We start from the raw sequence: 20,203 nt of genomic DNA on the forward strand, positions 1-20,203 counted from the left end.
ACCGACACTATGTCTTGCCGATCATTGGGAAAGTCCACCAAAGTCCACACTTTGTTCTCATACATGGATCCCATCTCAGATTTCATGGCCTCAAGCCATTTCGCTAAATCTGAGCTCATCATCGCTTCCTCATAGTTCGTAGGTTCATCATGGTCTAGTAACATGACTTCCAGAATAGGATTACCGTACCACTCTGGTGCGTACGGTACTCTGATTGACCTACGAGGTTCGGTAGTAACTCGATCTGAAGTTTCATGATCATCATCATTGGCTTCCTCACTAATCGTTGTAGGAATCACTGGAACTAATTTATGTGATGAACTAGTTTCCAATTCAGGAGAAGGTACAATTACCTCATCAAGTTCTACTTTCGTCCCACTCACTTCTTTCAAGAGAAACTCCTTCTCTAGAAAGGATCCATTCTTAGCAACGAATATTTTGCCTTTAGATCTATGATAGAAAGTGTACCCAACAGTTTCCTTTGGGTATCCTATGAATAGCATTTCTCCAATTGGGTTCGAGCTTATCAGGTTGAAGCTTTTTCACATAAGCATCGTAGCCCCAAACTTTAAGAAATGATAGCTTAGGTTTGTTGTCAAACCATAGCTCATATGGTGTCGTCTCAACGGATATAGATAGTGTCCCGTTCAATGTGAATACAGCTGTCTCTAATACATAACCCCAAAACGATAGTGGTAAATCGTTAAGAGACATCATAGATTGCACCATATCTAATAAAGTGCGGTTATGACGTGCGGACACACCATTACGCTGTGGTGTTACAGGTGGCGTGAGCTATGAAACTATTCCACATTGTTTTAAATGAAGGCCAAACTCGTAACTCAAATATTCTCCTCCATGATCAGATCGTAGAAACTTTATTTTCTTGTTACGATGATTCTCCACTTCACTCTGAAATTCTTTGAACTTTTCAAATGTTTCAGACTTGTGTTTCATTAACTAGATATACCCATATCTGCTCAAATCATAACGTGTGAATACATAGGTCAGAAAATAACGATACTCGCACGAGCCTCAACACTCATTTGTTGGAAATATGCCCTAGAGGAAATAATAAAATGGTTATTATTATATTTCCTTGTTCATGATAATTGTCTGTTATTCATGCTATAATTGTGTTATCCGGAAATCGTAATACACGTGTGAATACATAGACCACAACATGTCCCTAGTGAGCCTCTAGTTGACTAGCTCGTTGATCAACAGCTAGTCATGGTTTCCTGACTATGGACATTGGATGTCATTGATAACGGGATCACATCTTTAGGAGAATGATGTGATGGACAAGACCCAATCCTAAGCATAGCTCAAGATCGTGTAGTTTGTTTTGCTAGAGCTTTTCCAAATGTCAAGTATCATTTCCTTAGAGCATGAGATTGTGCAACTCCCGGATACCGTAGGAGTGCTTTGGGTGTGCCAAACGTCACAGCGTAACTGGGTGACTATAAAGGTGCACTACGGGTATCTAAGGAAGTGTCTGTTGGGTTAGCACGAATCGAGACTGGGATTTGTCACTCCGTATGACGGAGAGGTATCTCTGGACCCACTCGGTAATGCATCATCATAATGAGCTCAATGTGACCAAGTGTTTGGTCATGGGATCATGCATTACGGTACGAGTAAAGTGACTTGCCGGTAACGAGATTAAACGAGGTATTGGGATACCGACGATCGAATCTCGGGCAAGTAACGTACCTATTGACAAAGGGAATTGTATACGGGATTGATTCAATCCTCGACATCGTGGTTCATCCGATGAGATCATCGAGGAGCATGTGGGAGCCAACATGGGTATCCAGATCCCGCTGTTGGTTATTGACCGAAGAGTCGTCTCGGTCATGTCTGCATGTCTCCCGAACCCGTAGGGTCTACACACTTAAGGTTCGGTGATGCTAGGGTTGTTGAGATATTAGTATGCGGTAACTGAAAGTTGTTCGGAGTCCCGGATGAGATCTCAAACGTCACGACGAGGGGTCACTGGTATTGTACCGGGACCACCGGAAGGGTCCCGGGGGTCCATCGGGTGGGGCCACCTATCCCGGAGGGCCCCATGGGCTGAAGTGGGAGGGGAACCAGCCCCTGGTGGGCTGGTGCGCCCCCCTGCCCCCTCCCCCCCTTGCGCCTAGGGTTGGAAACCCTAGGGTGGGGGCGCCTCCACCTGGTTTGGGGGGCAAGTTTCCCCCCTGGCCGCCGCCCCCCTTGGAGATTGGATCTCCTAGGGCCGGCGCCCCCCTCTAGGGGCCCTATATATAGTAGGGGGAGGGAGGGCAGCTGCAACCCAAGTCTCTGGCGCCTCCCTCTCCCTCTGCACAACCTCTCCCTCTCGTAGAGCTTGGCGAAGCCCTGCCGAGATCGCTGCTGCATCCACCACCACGCCGTCGTGCTGCTGGATCTCCATCAACCTCTCCTTCCCCTTGCTGGATCAAGAAGGAGGAGATGTCTTCCGCCAACCGTACGTGTGTTGAATGCGGAGGTGTTGTCCGTTCAGCACTAGGATCATCGGTGATTTGGATCACGACGAGTACGACTCCCTCAACCCCGTTCTCTTGAACGCTTCCGCTCGCGATCTACAAGGGTATGTAGATGCACTCCTCTCTCTTGTTGCTAGATGAACTCCATAGATTGATCTTGGTGAAGCGTAGAATTTTTTTTATTTTCTGCAACGTTCCCCAACAGTGGCATCATGAGCTAGGTCTATGCGTAGTTTCTATGCACGAGTAGAACACAAACTTGTTGTGGGCGTAGATGTTGTCAATTTTCTTGCCACTACTAGTCTTATCTTTCTTCGGCGTCATCGTGGGATGAAGCGGCCCGGACCAACCTTACACGTACGCTCACATGAGACAGGTTCCACCGACTGACATGCACTTGTTGCATAAGGTGGCTAGCGGGTGTCTGTCTCTCCCACTTTAGTTCGAGCGGATTCGATGAAAAGGGTCCTTATGAAGGGTAAATAGAAATTGGCATATCACGTTGTGGTTTTACGTAGGTAAGAAAACGTTCTTGCTAGAACCCTATTGCAGCCACATAAAATATGCAACAACAATTAGAGGACGTCTAACTTGTTTTTGCAGCATATGCCTTGTGATGTGATATGGCCAAAAGTTGTGATGAATGATATATATGTGATGTATGAGATCATGTTCTTGTAATAGGAATCACGACTTGCATGTCGATGAGTATGACAACCGGCAGGAGCCATAGGAGGTGTCTTAATTATTGTATGACCTGCGTGTCAATGATTGAACGCCATGTAATTACTTTACTTTATTGCTAAACCGTTAGCCATAGTAGTAGAAGTAATAGTTGGCGAGCAACTTCATGGAGACACGATGATGGAGATCATGATGATGGAGATCATGGTGTCATGCCGCTGATGAAGATGATCATGGCGCCCCGAAGATGGAGATCAAAGGAGCTATATGATATTGGCCATATCATGTCACTATTTGATTGCATGTGATGTTTATCATGTTTTACATCTTATTTTCTTAGAACGACGGTAGCTTAAATAAGATGATCCCTCACGATAATTTCAAGAAAGTGTTCCCCCTAACTGTGCACCATTGCGAAGGTTCGTTGTTTCGAAGCACCACGTGATGATCGGGTGTGATAGATCCTAACGTTCGAATACAACGGTTGTAAGCCAGATTTACACACGCAATACACTTCGGTTGACTTGACGAGCCTAGCATGTATAGACATGGCCTCGGAACACGGAAGACCGAAAGGTCGAGCATGAGTCGTATAGAAGATACGATCAACATGAAGATGTTCACCAATGTCGACTAGTCCGTCTCACGTGATGATCGGACACGGCCTAGTTGATTCGGATCATGTTTCACTTAGATGACTAGAGGGATGTCTGTCTGAGTGGGAGTTCATTGAATAATTTGATTAGATGAACTTAATTATCATGAACTTACTCTAAAATCTTTACAAAAATGTCTTGTAGATCAAATGTCCAACGCTCATGCCAACCTCAACTTCAATGCGTTCCTAGAGAAAACCAAGCTGAAAGATGATGGCAGCAACTATACGGACTGGTTCCGGAACCTGAGGATCATCCTCATAGCTGCAAAGAAAGATTATGTCTTAGAAGCACCGCTAGGTGAAGCACCCATCCTAGAGAACCAAGACGTTATGAATGCTTGGCAGTCTCGTGTTGATGATTACTCCCTCGTTCAGTGTGGCATGCTTTACAGTTTAGAACCGGGGCTCCAAAAGCGTTTTGAGCAACACGGAGCATATGAGATGTTCGAAGAGCTGAAAATGGTTTTCCAAACTCATGCCCGGGTCGAGAGATATTAAGTCTCCGACAAGTTCTTCAGTTGTAAGATGGAGGAAAATAGTTCTGTCAGTGAGCACATACTCAAAATGTCTGGGTTGCACAACCACTTGACTCGGCTGGGAGTTAATCTCCCGGATGACGCGGTTATTGACAGAATCCTTCAGTCGCTTCCACCGAGCTACAAGAGCTTTGTGATGAACTTCAATATGCAGGGGATGGAAAAGACCATTCCTGAGGTATATTCAGTGCTGAAATCAGCGGAGGTAGAGATCAAGAAGGAACATCAAGTGTTGATGGTGAATAAAACCACTAAGTTCAAGAAAGGCAAGGGTAAGAAGAACTTCAAGAAGGACGGCAAGGGAGTTGCTGCGCCCGGTAAGCCAGTTGCCGGGAAGAAGCCAAAGAATGGAGCCAAGCCTGAGACTGAGTGCTTTTATTGCAAGGGAAGCAGACACTAGAAGCAGAACTGCCCCAAATACTTAGCGGACAAGAAGGCCGGCAACACCAAAGGTATATGTGATATACATGTAATTGATGTGTACCTTACCAGTACTCCTAGTAGCTCCTGGGTATTTGATACCGGTGCGGTTGCTCATATTTCTAACTCAACGCAGGAGCTGCGGAATAAGCAGAGACTGGCGAAGGACGAGGTGACGATGCGCGTCGGGAATGGTTCCAAGGTCGATGTGATCGCCGTCGGCACGCTACCTCTACATTTACCTACGGGATTAGTTTTAAACCTCAATAATTGTTATTTAGTGCCATCTTTGAGCATGAACATTGTATCTGGATCTCGTTTAATACGAGATGGCTACTCATTTAAATCCAAGAATAATGGTTGTTCTATTTATATGAGAGATATGTTTTATGGTCATGCCCCGATGGTCAATGGTTTATTCTTAATGAATCTCGAATGTGATGTTACACATATTCATAGTGTGAATACCAAAAGATGTAAAGTTGATAACGATAGTCCCACATACTTGTGGCACTGCCGCCTTGGTCACATTGGTGTCAAGCGCATGAAGAAGCTCCATGCTGATGGACTTTTAGAGTCTCTCGATTATGAATCATTTGATACATGCGAACCATGCCTCATGGGCAAAATGACCAAGACTCCATTCTCCGGAACAATGGAGCGAGCAACCAACTTATTGGAAATCATACATACTGATGTGTGTGGTCCAATGAGCGTTGAGGCTCGCGGAGGATATCATTATGTTCTCACTCTCACTGATGACTTAAGTAGATATGGGTATGTCTACTTGATGAAACACAAGTCTGAGACCTTTGAAAAGTTCAAGGAATTTCAGAATGAGGTAGAGAATCAACGTGACCGAAAGATAAAGTTCTTACGATCAGATTGTGGAGGAGAATATTTAAGTCACGAATTTGGTACGCACTTAAGGAAATGTGGAATCATTTCACAACTCATGCCGCCTGGAACACCTCAGCGTAACGGTGTGTCCAAACGTCGTAATCGCACTTTATTGGATATGGTGCGATCTATGATGTCTCTTACCGATTTATCGCTATCTTTTTGGGGATACGCTCTAGAGACAGCTACATTCACTTTAAATAGGGCACCATCTAAATCCGTTGAGACAACACCGTATGAATTATGGTTTGGGAAGAAACCTAAGCTGTCGTTTCTAAAAGTTTGGGGATGCGATGCTTATGTCAAGAAACTTCAACCTGAAAAGCTCGAACCCAAGTCGGAAAAATGCGTCTTCATAGGATACCCTCAGGAAACCATTGGGTATACCTTCTACCTCAGATCCGAAGGCAAGATTTTTGTTGCCAAGAACGGGTCCTTTCTGGAGAAAGAGTTTCTCTCGAAAGAAGTAAGTGGGAGGAAAGTGGAACTTGATGAAGTACTACCTCTTGAACCAGAAAGTAGCGCAGCTCAGGAAGATGTTCCTGTGGTGCCTGCACCGACTAGAGAGGAAATTAATGATGATGATCAAGGTGCTTCGGATCAAGTTACTACTGAACTTCGTAGGTCCACGAGGACACGTTCCACACCAGAGTGGTATGGCAACCCTGTCCTGGAAATCATGTTGTTAGACAATGGTGAACCTTCGAACTATGAAGATGCGATGGCGGGCCCAGATTCCAACAAATGGCTTGAAGCCATGCAATCCGAGATAGGATCCATGTATGAAAACGAAGTATGGACTTTGACAGACTTGCCCGATGATCGGCGAGCGATAGAAAACAAATGGATCTTTAAGAAGAAGACGGACGCGGATGGTAATGTTACCATCTATAAAGCTCGACTTGTCGCTAAGGGTTATCGACAAGTTCAAGGGGTTGACTACGATGAGACATTCTCTCCCGTAGCGAAGCTAAAGTCCGTCTGAATCATGTTAGCAATTGCCGCATACTATGATTATGAGATATGGCAAATGGACGTCAAAACAGCATTCCTTAACGGCTATCTTAAGGAAGAACTGTATATGATGCAGCCGGAAGGTTTTGTCGACCCTGAGAATGCTAACAAGGTATGCAAACTCCAGCGATCCATTTATGGGCTGGTGCAAGCATCTCGGAGTTGGAACATTCGATGATCAAAGCGTTTGGGTTTATGCAGACTTATGGAGAAGCCTGCGTATACAAGAAAGTGAGTGGGAGCTCTGTAGCATTTCTCATATTATATGTAGATGACATACTTTTGATGGGAAATGATATAGAACTTTTGGACAACATTAAGGCCTACATGAATAAGTGTTTTTCAATGAAGGACCTTGGAGAAGCTGCTTACATACTAGGCATCAAGATCTATAGGGATAGATCGAGACGCCTCATAGGTCTTTCACAAAGCACATACCTTGATAAGATATTGAAGAAGTTCAATATGGATCAGTCTAAGAAGGGGTTCTTGCCTATGTTGCAAGGTGTGAAATTGAGCTCAGCTCAATGCCCGACCACGGAAAAAGATAGAGAAAAGATGAGTGTCATCCCCTATGCCTCAGCTATAGGGTATATTATGCATGCCATGCTCTGTACCAGACCTGATGTAAACCTTGCCGTAAGTTTGGTAGGAAGGTACCAAAGTAATCCCGGCACGGAACACTGGACAGCGGTCAAGAACATCCTAAAGTACCTGAAAAGGACTAAGGATATGTTCGTTTATGGAGGTGACGAAGAGCTCGTCGTAAAGGGTTACGTCGACGCTAGCTTCGACGCAGATCTGGATGACTCTAAGTCACAAACCGGATACGTGTATATTTTGAATGGCGGGGCCGTAAGCTGGTGCAGTTGCAAGCAAAGCATCATGGCGGGATCTACATGTGAAGCAGAGTACATGGCAGCCTCGGAGGCAGCGCATGAAGCAATCTGGGTGAAGGAGTTCATCACCGACCTAGGAGTCATACCCAATGCGTCGGGGCCGATCACACTCTTCTGTGACAACACTGGAGCTATTGCACTTGCCAAGGAGCCCAGGTTTCACAAGAATACCAGGCACATCAAGCATCGCTTCAACTCCATTCGCGAAAATGTTCAAGATGGAGACATAGATATTTGTAAAGTACATACGGACCTGAATTTAGCAGATCCATTGACTAAATCTCTCCCTAGAGCAAAACATGATCAACACCAGAACTCTATGGGTGTTCGATTCATCACAATGTAACTAGATTATTGACTCTAGTGCAAGTGGGAGACTGTTGGAAATATGCCCTAGAGGCAATAATAAAATGGTTATTATTATATTTCCTTGTTCATGATAATTGTCTGTTATTCATGCTATAATTGTGTTATCCGGAAATCGTAATATGCGTGTGATTACATAGACCACAACATGTCCCTAGTGAGCCTCTAGTTGACTAGCTTGTTGATCAACAAATAGTCATGGTTTCCTGACTATGGACATTGGATGTCATTGATAACGGGATCACATCATTAGGAGAATGATGTGATGGACAAGACCCAATCCTAAGCATAACTCAAGATCGTGTAGTTCGTTTTGCTAGAGCTTTTCCAAATGTCAAGTATCATTTCCTTAGACCATGAGATTGTGCAACTCCCGGATACCGTAGGAGTGCTTTGGGTGCGCCAAACGTCACAACGTAATTGGGTGACTATAAAGGTGCACTATGGGTATCTCCGAAAGTGTCTGTTGGGTTAGCACGAATCGAGACTGGGATTTGTCACTCCGTATGACGGAGAGGTATCTCTGGGCCCACTCGGTAATGCATCATCATAATGAGCTCAATGTGACCAAGTGTCTGGTCACGTGATCATGCATTACGCTACGAGTAAAGTGACTTGCCGGTAACGAGATTAAACGAGGTATTGGGATACCGACGATCGAATCTCGGGAAAGTAACGTACCGATTGACAAAGGGAATTGTATACGGGATTGATTCAATCCTCGACATCGTGGTTCATCCGATGAGATCATCGAGGAGCATGTGGGAGCCAACATGGGTATCCAGATCCCGCTGTTGGTTATTGACCGGAGAGTTGTCTCGGTCATGTCTGCATGTCTCCCGAACCCGTAGGGTCTACACACTTAAGGTTCGGTGACGCTAGGGTTGTTGAGATATTAGTATGCGGTAACCCAAAAGTTGTTCGGAGTCCCGGATGAGATCCTGGACGTCACGAGGAGTTCCGGAATGGTCCGGAGGTGAAGAATTATATATAGGAAGTCAGGTTTCGGCCATCGGGAAAGTTTCGGGGGTCACCAGTATTGTACCGGGACCACCGGAAGGGTCCCGGGGGTCCACCGGGTGGGGCCACCTATCCCGGAGGGCCCCATGGGCTGAAGTGGGAGGGGAACCAGCCCCTGGTGGGCTGGTGCACCCCCACTTGCCCCCCTGCGCCTAGGTTTGGAAACCCTAGGGGTGGGGGCGCCTCCACCTGGCTTGGGGGGCAAATTTCCCCCCTGGCCGCCGCCCCCCCTTGGAGATTGGATCTCCTAGGGCCGGCGCCCCCCTAGGGGCCCTATATATAGTGGAGGGAGGGAGGGAAGCCGCACCCCAAGTCTCTGGCGCCTCCCTCTCCCTCTGCACCACCTCTCCCTCTCGTAGAGCTTGGCGAAGCCCTGCCAAGATCGCTGCTGCATCCACCACCACGCCATCGTGCTGCTGGATCTCCATCAACCTCTCCTTCCCCTTGCTGGATCAAGAAGGAGGAGACGTCTTCCCCAACCGTACGTGTGTTGAACACGGAGGTGCTGTCCGTTCAGCACTAGGATCATCGGTGATTTGGATCACGACGAGTACGACTCCCTCAACCCCGTTCTCTTGAACGCTTCCGCTCGCGATCTACAAGGGTATGTAGATGCACTCCTCTCTCGTTGCTAGATGAACTCCATAGATTGATCTTGGTGAAGCGTAGAGTTTTTTTATTTTCTGCAACGTTCCCCAACATCATTGGACCGCATACATCGGTATGTATTATTTCCAATAAGTCGTTAGCTCGTTCCATTGTTCTGGAGAATGGAGTTTTGGCCATATTGCCCATAAGGCACGGTTCGCAAGTATAAAATGATTCATAATCAAGTGATTCCAAAAGTCCATCTGCATGGAGTTTCTTCATGCGCTTTACACCGGTATGACCCAAACGGCAGTGCCACAAATACGTTGCACTATCATTATCAACTTTGCATCTTTTGGCATCAATATTATGAATATGTGTATCACTACGATCGAGATTCAATAAACCATTAACATTGGGTGTATGACCATAGAAGGTTTTGTTCATGTAAACAGAATAACAATTATTCTCTGTCTTAAATGAATAACCATATTGCAATAAACATGATCTAATCATATTCATGCTTAACGCAAACACCAAATAACATTTATTTAGGTTCAACACTAATCCCGAAAGTATAGGGGGTGTGCGATGATGATCATATCAATCTTGGAACCACTTCCAACATACATCATCACTTCACCCTCAACTAGTCTCTATTTATTCCGCAACTCCTGTTTCGAGTTACTAATCTTAGCAACTGAACAAGTATCAAATACCCAAGTGTTACTTACGAGCACTAGTAAGGTACACATCAATAACATGTATATCAAATATACCTTTGTTCACTTTGCCGTCCTTCTTATCCACCAAATATTTGGGGTAAATCCACTTCCAGTGACCATTTCCTTTGCAGTAGAAGCACTTAGTTTCAGGCTTAGGTCCAGCCTTGGGCTTCTTCACGGGAGTGACAACTTGCTTGCCATTCTTCTTGAAGTTCCCTTTCTTTCCCTTTGCCCTTTTCTTGAAACTAGTGATCTTGTTTAATCATCAACACTTGATGCTTTTTTCTTGATTTCTACCTTCGTTGATTTCAACATCATGAAGAGCTCGGGGATCGGTTTTGTCATCCCTTGCATATTATAGTTCATCACGAAGTTCCAGTAACTTGGTCATGGTGACTAGAGAACTCTGTCAATCACTATCTTATCTGGAATATTAACTACCACTTCATTCAAGTGATTGTAGTACCCAGACATTCTGAGCACATGCTCACTAGCTGAGCTATTCTCCTCCATCTTTTAGGCGAAGTACTTGTCAGAGGTCTCATACCTCTCGACACGAGTATGAGTCTGAAATACCAATTTTAGTTCTTGGAATATCTCATATGCTCCATGGCATTCAAAACGTTTTTTAAGTCTCGGTTCTAAGCCGTGAAGCATGGTGCACTAAACTATCAAGAACTCATCATATTGAGCTAGCCAAATGTTCATAATGTCTGCATCTGCTCCTGCAATAGGTCTGTCACCTAGCGGTGAATCAAGGACATAATTCTTCTTTGCAGCAATGAGGATAAACCTCAGATCACGGACCCAGTCTGCATTTTTGCTACTAACATCTTTCAACTTAGTTTTCTCTAGGAACATATAAAAGCATAAGGGAGATAAAACGCAAGCTATTGATCTACAACATAATTTGCAAATACTATCAGGACTAAGTTCATGAAAAATTAAAGTTCAATTACTAAAGAACTCCCACTTTGATAGACATCGCTCTAGTCATCTAAATGATCATGTGATCCATATCAACTAAACCATGTCTGATCATCACGTGAGATGAAGTAGTTTTCAATGGTGAACATCTCTATGTTGATCATATCTACTATATGATTCACGTTCGACCTTTCGGTCTCAGTGTTTCGAGGCCATAACTGCATATGCTAGGCTTGTCAAGTTTAACCCGAGTATTCTGCAGGTGCAAAACTGGCTTGCACCCATTGTATGTGAACGTAGAGCTTATCACACCCGATCATCACGTGGTGTCTCGGCACGATGAACTGTAGCAACGGTGCATACTCAGGGAGAACACTTATACCTTGAAATTTAGTGAGGGGTCATCTTATAATGCTACTGTCATACTAAGCAAAATAAGATGCATAAAAGATAAACATCACATGCAATCAAAATATGTGACATGATATGGCCATCATCATCTTGTGCCTTTGATCACCATCTCCAAAGCACCGTCATGATCTCCATTGTCACCGGCTTGACACCTTGATCTCCATCATAGCATCGTTGTCGTCTCGCCAACTATTGCTACTACGACTATCGCTACCGCTTAGTGATAAAGTAAAGCAATTACATGGCGATTGCATTTCATACAATAAAGCGACAACCATATGGCTCCTGCCAGTTGCCGATAACTTTGTTACCAAACAAGATCATCTCATACAACAATTTATATCACATCATGTGTTGACCATATCACATCACAACATGCCCTGCAAAAACAAGTTAGACGTCCTCTACTTCGTTGTTGCAAGTTTTACGTGGCTGCTACAGGCTTCTAGCAAGAACTGTTCTTACCTACGCATTAAAACCATAATGATTTTTCGTCAAGTGTGTTGTTTTAACCTTCAACAAGGATCGGCCGTAGTCATGAAGAAAGCAATAGCAATAAAACTTATCGATCATTATGCTAAGCTAACAGATGGTTCTTGTCCATCACATCATTCTCTAATGATGTGACCCCGTTCATCAAATGACAACACATGTCTGTGGTCAGGAAACATAACCATCTTTGGTTAACAAGCTAGTCAAGTAGAGGCATACTAGGGACACCTTTTTCTTGTTTATGTATTCACACATGTACTAAGTTCTGGTTAATACAATTCTAGCATGAATAATAAACGTTTATCATGATATAAGGAAATATAAATAACAACTTTATTATTGCCTCTAGGGCATATTTCTTTCATGGTGTGGCTGTCTGGCACTGATCAGGGATGCGTTCGTGGATGTTTAGGGGGGATGGATTTGCCCAGTCCAAGTGTAGATGCACTTGTAGGTCTTTCTATACCGTTTGTCAAGTGAATCGATTTGAAACAAAAAAATGTGTTGGCTCAAATCAGATGCCAATATATGTTCTCATTCTATTGATTTGTTTTGTGTTGATTGGATCATATCAGTATGATGCTACGTGGCTTTGAGAGTCTATCTCAACGTAAGCAAGAAATAGCAGGTGGTCCACTCATGAGGCAAGGGCCCGAGTTCGAATCCCCGAGGCTGCACCATTCCGTGTTTGTATTTCTTTCTCTTCCCCACTGACAGGTGGGACCAACACATAAAGAGAGCGTTAATTTGTGCCTCGTAGGCATAACTAACAGAGAGTTAACGGTGAGTGAGGGAAGTGTACTCAAATGTACATTAAACATAAGTTGTAGGACTAATTTGTTTCATTTTTTCAACTTTATGTATGAATCTGTACCTGTCATATAAATTCATGCATCGAGGTGCAGTAAACTCTTATAAGTTCTACAATACATATCTTTTTAGGTGATTTTTTAATTAAAGAAGGGGGCTTGAATAGCAAAAGGTGGCATGGTTTACATAACTAGGGCAGCACACATGGATTATTTCAGCTCAAGGATATCATCAAGCGGATGAACACCATCTTGATATGCCTATCAAAAAAGACGGAAACATATTGATGTGCCTATCGAACTAGCTTTTTTTTAGAGAAAAGGCAGGAGCCCGACTTTATAAATAAAGCCACCAGGCAGAGTACATCACCAGCACCTGACACCCAAACAGAGTTTAAACACCAAGGAAGTTAAGTAGCATTACAAGGCCACCAGCCTCACATGGCACGCAGGCCAGCATAGAACTAGATATCGTAAAAAAGAAGATCAGGAAGTCGTCCTCAAAGATCGCCGAAGAAGGGCAGACGCCGTAGATTTCATCTTGGATTGCATGGCGTCGAAAGCCTGGAGGTCCCCCTCTTTAGTCAATAATCTCCACTGCTGCAAAAAACCATTGGCTTTAAATAAGCAATTGACAGGGTTAGCCGGAAAGATACGCTCAATCGAGAACTTATTCCTAGTAGTCCACAACGACCACCCTATCGCAGCCCAGCCAACTAAGAAAACCCTTTTAGATTGTCCAGATAAGAGATTGACACACTGCCTCAGGTCTTCAAAGGAGGAGGGGAACCAGTTAACATGCAGCCAAAGTCTGATGCAGCACCACATAAGTTTTGCTAAGGAGCAATGAAAAAAAATATGTTCGGTGTTCTCCAGCGCCCCACATAACACGCATCTATCGGAACCCGGCCCGTTCCTTTTCTTAATCTGGTCATCCGCCGGAAGCTTACCGCGAACAGCTTGCCAAAGAAAGATCTTGATCTTAGGTGGGATTCGAGCCGATCAGATATCTTTGAACTTGACCGAGTGTCCACCAAGGATAAGCTTAGAATAGGCCGATTTAACCGAGAAGTGCCCCGAGGAGGAAAGGGGCCACACCACGGAGTCCTCTTTCTCCGAGAGCAGGGGGAAGCAAGCAGTAAGGCGCTGCCAATCTTCCAACTCTACAGGGGAAAGAGAACGCCGAAAATCTAAAACCCAACCCTTAGCCGAGAGCTCAAAGATAGAAATCTCAGCATCATCACAGTAAGAGAACAAAGCCGGAAAAGCAACCGCCAGCATGGAATCCCCGACCCACCAATCAAGCCAAAACCGAGTGGACTTACCGTTCCTGACAACAAACTTGACAAGGGACCGAAAAATCGGCCGGACTTTAACCAGTTGACGCCAGAATTGAGACCCACCAGAAGCAGGAGCAAACATAGGGCTCGAGGAGGGGAAATATTTAGCTTTTAGGATCGAGAGGAAGGTCGAAGGTTCCTCAAGAGTCATTATCTTCCACCACCATTTGATCAGAAGACAGTTATTCATAACCCGCGTATTAATAATGCCAAGGCCCCCTTTGTCCTTGGGGCGACATATAGTGTCCCATCTGACCAACCTATATTTGCGTTTATTATCCGCAGCATTCCAGTAGAAAGCACCCCTATGCTTGTCGAAACCAGAATGAACCCCATTAGAAAGAAGATAGAAGCCCATCAAGAACATTGGGAGTGAAGAAAGACAAGAATTGGTAAGGGCGACCTTGCCCGCTTGCGTATTATATCGACCTCGCCAAGGTAATACTCCGTTGCCAACTTTGGTGACCACCGGAGCGAAGTCTTTCGCCAGAAGCTTAACCGGGGAGATGGGAAGGCCTAGATACTTGAGAGGAAAGGACCCAAGAGAACAGTTCAGAAGGTGGGCCACCCGCTGCGCCTCCAGGTCTGAAACCCCAGTCACAAGGACCTCACTCTTGGAAAATTTGATTTTAAGGCCTGAAAGCGCTTCGAAGCAAAGCAGAAGGAATTTCAGATTGGTGAGACTGTTCTCATTGAGCTCCATCAAAATGATAGTGTCGTCCGCATATTGAAGATGAGAGATGCCATGAGGGATAAGGTGAGAGATCACCGGGGTAATATGACCGGCCAACGCAGCTCGAGAAAGGATGCGAGATAAAGCATCAGCCACAAAATTGAAAAGCAAAGGAGATGCTGGATCCCCTTGTCTGAGACCCCTACTGTTAGCAAAAAACTTGCTAGTTTGACCATTGACAGCCACAGCCGTGTGTCCACCAGAAACCAACTGCATCAGGCGGTGCATTACAGGCCCCTCGAAACCCTTAGCCAGAAGGACTTGCCGAAGAAAGTTCCAACTCACCGAATCGTAAGCCTTCTCAAAATCAAGCTTAAGGACCACCGCCTTGGTCCCTCGAACCCGCAGGTCATGTATTATCTCATGTAAACAAAGCACCCCGTCCAAGATGAACCTCCCTTTGATGAAAGCAGACTGGAAAGGGCTAATGGTCCGATGCGCTATGGGAGACAGCCTAGTGGCCATGCCCTTAGCAGGCATCTTGGCAAAGTTGTTGATTAAAGCAATAGGCCGAAACTGGGAGATGAGATCAGGGCCCTTGATTTTAGGTATGAGAGTGAGGACAACGTAGTTAAGTCTAGACATGTCAACAGTGCCCAGCCAAAACCCTTGGATGACAGTAGAGATGAGGCCTTTTAGTTGGGGCCAGAACTGTCGAAAGAAAGGGATGGAGAAACCATCGGGGCCTGAAGCCGCGTTAGAGTTGGCAGTCCGAATAGTGTCAAAAATTTCCTCCTCAGAAGGGGGAATAAGCAGGAGCTCATTATCAGCGGGCGAGACCCTATCAAGGGGGGCCCAGAAGCCCGGGGCAAGCGAGAATCCGAGGTCTGGTTTAGCCGCGAGCAGATTAGAGAAGAATTGTACAACGTGCCGAAGAATGGCCGATGGGTCCGAGACCCTAACACCATCAATAATGAGACTATCGATCAGGCATCTACGTCGTCTACCATTCGCAATGGCGAAGAAGTAAGCCGTGGGCGCATCACCCTTAAGGGTCCAATTAATCGTGCCCCTTTGCTTCCAATAAACTTTCTCTTGGCGGTGGATATCCAGAAGTGCCTTCTCAAGGCCATACCGAACTTCCCACTCGGCCTCCGAGAGCCCACCATTATCCGCACGGTTGTCAAGAGCGCTAATTTGGGCGTCCAGCCTAACTTTATCGCGCCTCGCCTCAGCAAAGTGGTTCTTGGACCAGCCCCTAAGAAATTTGCGAAGGAAGTACGAGACATGATGCCAATCATCCATAGGGCCAAAGGTATGGTGGGGAGAGATTAGACAGTCCAAGATCTTCTGAGCCAACATACTAGGAAACCCCTCCACTAATAGCCAGGACGCATCAAATTGGAATCTTTGGCAGCCACTGGGACGAAATCCGTCGTCTAGGATAAGGGGAGCGTGATCAGAGCCAACAATGGGGAGGGCACGAAGTGAGCATCGAGGAAAGAGACCATCCCAAGCAGGGCAGATAAAAACTCTATCAAGAACCAAGCGAATTGGACACGCCTGTCGATTAGTCCAAGTGTAACGGGCCCCAACCCTCGGAATTTCACGAATAGCCGTATCCCTAATGAAGGCATTAAAGGCCGCAGCCAACACCCAAGAAAAATTGGCAGAGCTCTTATCAGAATGGTATCTTAACAGGTTAAAGTCACCCCCAATCGAGAGGGGGAGCTGACAGGAGTCTATTTTAGTAAAAATCTCATCCAAGAATATTTGAGACAGGGAATGATCAGCCAGACCATAGACCACCATAAGTTCGAGAAGGGTATTATTGGAACAAAGGGAAACTACCACACTAGCCCAGTAAATGCCATGGTCAAAAGCCACAAAATCGAAAGTATCATTATTAGTGCCCAAGAGAAAGCCACCTGACTGGCCAACGGAGGCCACAGAATTCCACCTGAATTTATCAATCCTAGCAATAGCCGAAAGTTCAGAAGGAAAGAAGGATGGTTTAAGGGTCTCAACGAGGCCAATAAAATCAAATTTTTCGGCACGCACTAAATCCTTCAGTTGGTCCCTGCGCCCCCTAGCGCAGAACCCTCTGATGTTCCAAAATAAAGCCTTCATCTGAAGGAGAGGTTTTTAATTCGAAGACTCGACCTGCACGGAGCCTTGCAGGTTTTAGCACGTTTCCCAGCCCCGCGTTTCTGAACCGGAGGCACCTGACCCCTGTCAGCCTCCTCCGGTGCCCCTCCGACCACAACCAGAGGGGCAAACACCCCAACACCAGCCTCATTGGCCTTTGCAATATCAGCATGGGCACGCTCATTAGCACGGATCAGCTGCAACAAAGAGGAAGGGGAGCCCAAGCTAGCGTCTAAACAAATCCCCACATCATCTAATATCGTAATGAGGTGCTCATCGGATTGAGAGGGTAAAACTAGCCTAACAGGAGACGAAGCCAAAGGGGGGACGGAGATGGGAGCGAGCCCGAACCTGAGGGAGGAAGATCGCGCGCCGCCGCACGCCGAGCCGCCCGATCCACCACACGTTCGCCACTGTTGGAGACACGGCCACTCTTGCGAGCGGTGGAGGTAGGGGAGCGAACAGGCACCGGGGGGGCCCGACCAGGAGAAGCAGCAGCCGAAGACGGGCCCGAGGCCGCCCCCAGATCCACCTCCAGCCGGTGACAGAGCCCAGCCGCGGACTGCCTGGAGTCCCCCGAGGCCCTGCTCTTCGCGGAGAACTTCTTCACCGAGGACTTCTTCCTATTTTTGGCCGCCGAAGGGCCCACCGGAGGTAGGTCTTCAATGCCGGAGAGCTAAGGGGAGGTGGGGCGAGCGGGCAGGTTGGAGCACGCCGCCGACAGGGGGGTGCCCTTCGATCCACCCGCAGCCGCCGGCCCACCCTCCACACCAAGCCCCGAGCCCCGAACCCCACCACCCGCCGGAGCCGGAGCACAATCCTTCATCAGTTCTTGCTCAGCAGGAGACAACCCATCCCACACAGACTGGGTGAAACGAGGATCCGTACCATTCAATGAGTCCTCAAGACCCCCACCACCCTCCTTGCTTTTATCATCATCACCCGAGGCCGGGGGGGAGGGGGAGGAGAAGGGGAGTCAGAGCCTGGGGCACCCTCCACCCGGACCCGAAGACGAAAACCACCAGCCGCCGGGAAAACATCAACAGTGCCACGAATGCATATCGGGTCCACACACCACACCCGAAGCCGAGCTGGTCCAAGAACAGATAGCGAAGTTGGGTCAACCTCAATTGGTTTCCCAATCAGCACCCCAAAAGCCATCAGGAAAGATGAGGTGCGCATGCTGGGAGGCACATCATCCACTAACACCCAAACATCAGATAGAGAGGAAATGATCTTTGACCCATTGGAAGCAGCTTTGACCGAGACCACAAGTTGGTTCAGAGGAAGTGTGAAGCTGGTGCAGGAAGACATCATGCGAAGACTCTCTTTAGAAGGAAAAGTGGCCGCAAACTCGAAATCAGAGAGTTGGCGAATCTGCCAATCCCAACCACCTTCATCCCACAAACGGAGTTCGTCTAGGAGGGCTTGCGGAGAGATGCGCTTGTCCTGAACAGAAATGACACCAACATTGGACAGCGAGGGGTTGGGGGCAGCAACAGGAACTTCCTTGTCCAGGACAAAGAAAGAGCAGCCAGGGAGGCCGATACCGTAGTGGATGAAAGAGGGAGGCTTGACCCTACTTTGGCAGTCCACCGTGAGGTGACCGTCCTCCCTACAGATGAGACAGAACGGAGGATTCTCGCAACGGGATTGAAAGTGGCCAGGGCGATGACACGCGAAGCAGGTGAGGATGGGATTGGAAACCTGGGAGTGAGAGGAGTTGCGGCTCACGCCATGAGAGGGTGGCGGGGGGAGGATGCCATCACCAGGAGGACCACCACCGGCCCCAGTGCCAGCGCCACGCCCCGCAGCCGCACCGAACGGGCGCCGGACAGGGGCCCCCGAGCCGCCACGAGGGACGAAGCGGGACGGCCCGCCACCGCCCACCGCCGGCGCCCGCGGCGGCCCACCCGAGGGGGCAAGCGAGGAAGGAGACGAGGAAGGTCCCGAAGAACCCGCCCAGCTCCCCCGCGCCCCCTGTTCCCAAGGATCGGCCACAGGCACCGGAGCAGAGGGCGCCAGGGGCGGAGGTGCCGACGGCCCGGATCCAGACGCACGAGGGGACGCGGCGCCCGTCTCCGACCGCGAGGCCTGGAGCTTAGCGCGGAGCGACGCCTCATACTCCAGATCCGCAGCGGCGTCACCAGAACCGTCCCGCCCCCGCTTGAGACCAGAGACAGCCTCACTGGAGGACCCCGCGGGAGCGATCCATCGCAGCTACCGACGCGAAGGGGAGAAGGAGGGGAGGAGGAGGCGTGGATCTGACAAAGCGGCGGATGGGGGAGCGGCGCCGTCGCAAGTCCGCGGCAGAAGCAGGAAACCCTAGAAAAGAGGGAGCCGAACCCCTCCGGACCCATATAAAGCCAGTGCCAGACAGGTCGGGCTCACCCAGAGGGGCCGAAGGGAGAGAGGGACGCAATTGGGCCGGCCTTGGCCCAAGAGGCACGGAAACGAGGGGGGGAAATCGACCACGGAACCCAGCGGAGGGACAAGCACAGGCCCACACGGCCCAGCACCAACCTGAGGAGCCCGACCCACGGCCCGGGGCACCAGCGCCAGCCCCGATCCCAGATCTAGGGTTAGTGTCGGCACCGCCGCCGCCGGGGAGGGGAGGCCCACGAACGACGGCGAGCCAGGGCGAACCGCCACCGGAGGGGAAGGAGCCGGCGAATCAAGGACAGCCACCCCAGGGCCCACTAGAGAGGGATCCGATGACCAAGAGGCGGCGCGCCAGCGCCCACGGCCAACACGGCACCAACCATCCGAACCCACACCCACCACGACCGGCCGGCCCCGGCCCCCCGGAGCGAATTTACGCCGGCGACCCGCCGCCATTAGAGACGACGATTCAGCCACCGAGGTCGGGCGGGGAAGGGGAGAAGGGACCTCGGAGTCGGATTCGGAGCCAGAATCGACCGAGCCCAAAGCCCAAAACCGGTTAGCCCGGGGCGCCTCCAAGGCCACTGGGCTGGGAGGGGGAGACACGGGAGGGAGGGGGTCGGGCCCCGCTGCCGGCGGGGAGCCCGGAGGGAGGCATGAGGGAGGAAGGGGGCTGGGGTTCACACGGGACTTCGACGCCGACGGAGGGGAGCCGCGAG

This window comes from Triticum dicoccoides, chromosome 7B (genome assembly GCF_002162155.2).
Source record: "Triticum dicoccoides isolate Atlit2015 ecotype Zavitan chromosome 7B, WEW_v2.0, whole genome shotgun sequence".
Lineage (NCBI taxonomy): Eukaryota > Viridiplantae > Streptophyta > Magnoliopsida > Poales > Poaceae > Triticum > Triticum dicoccoides.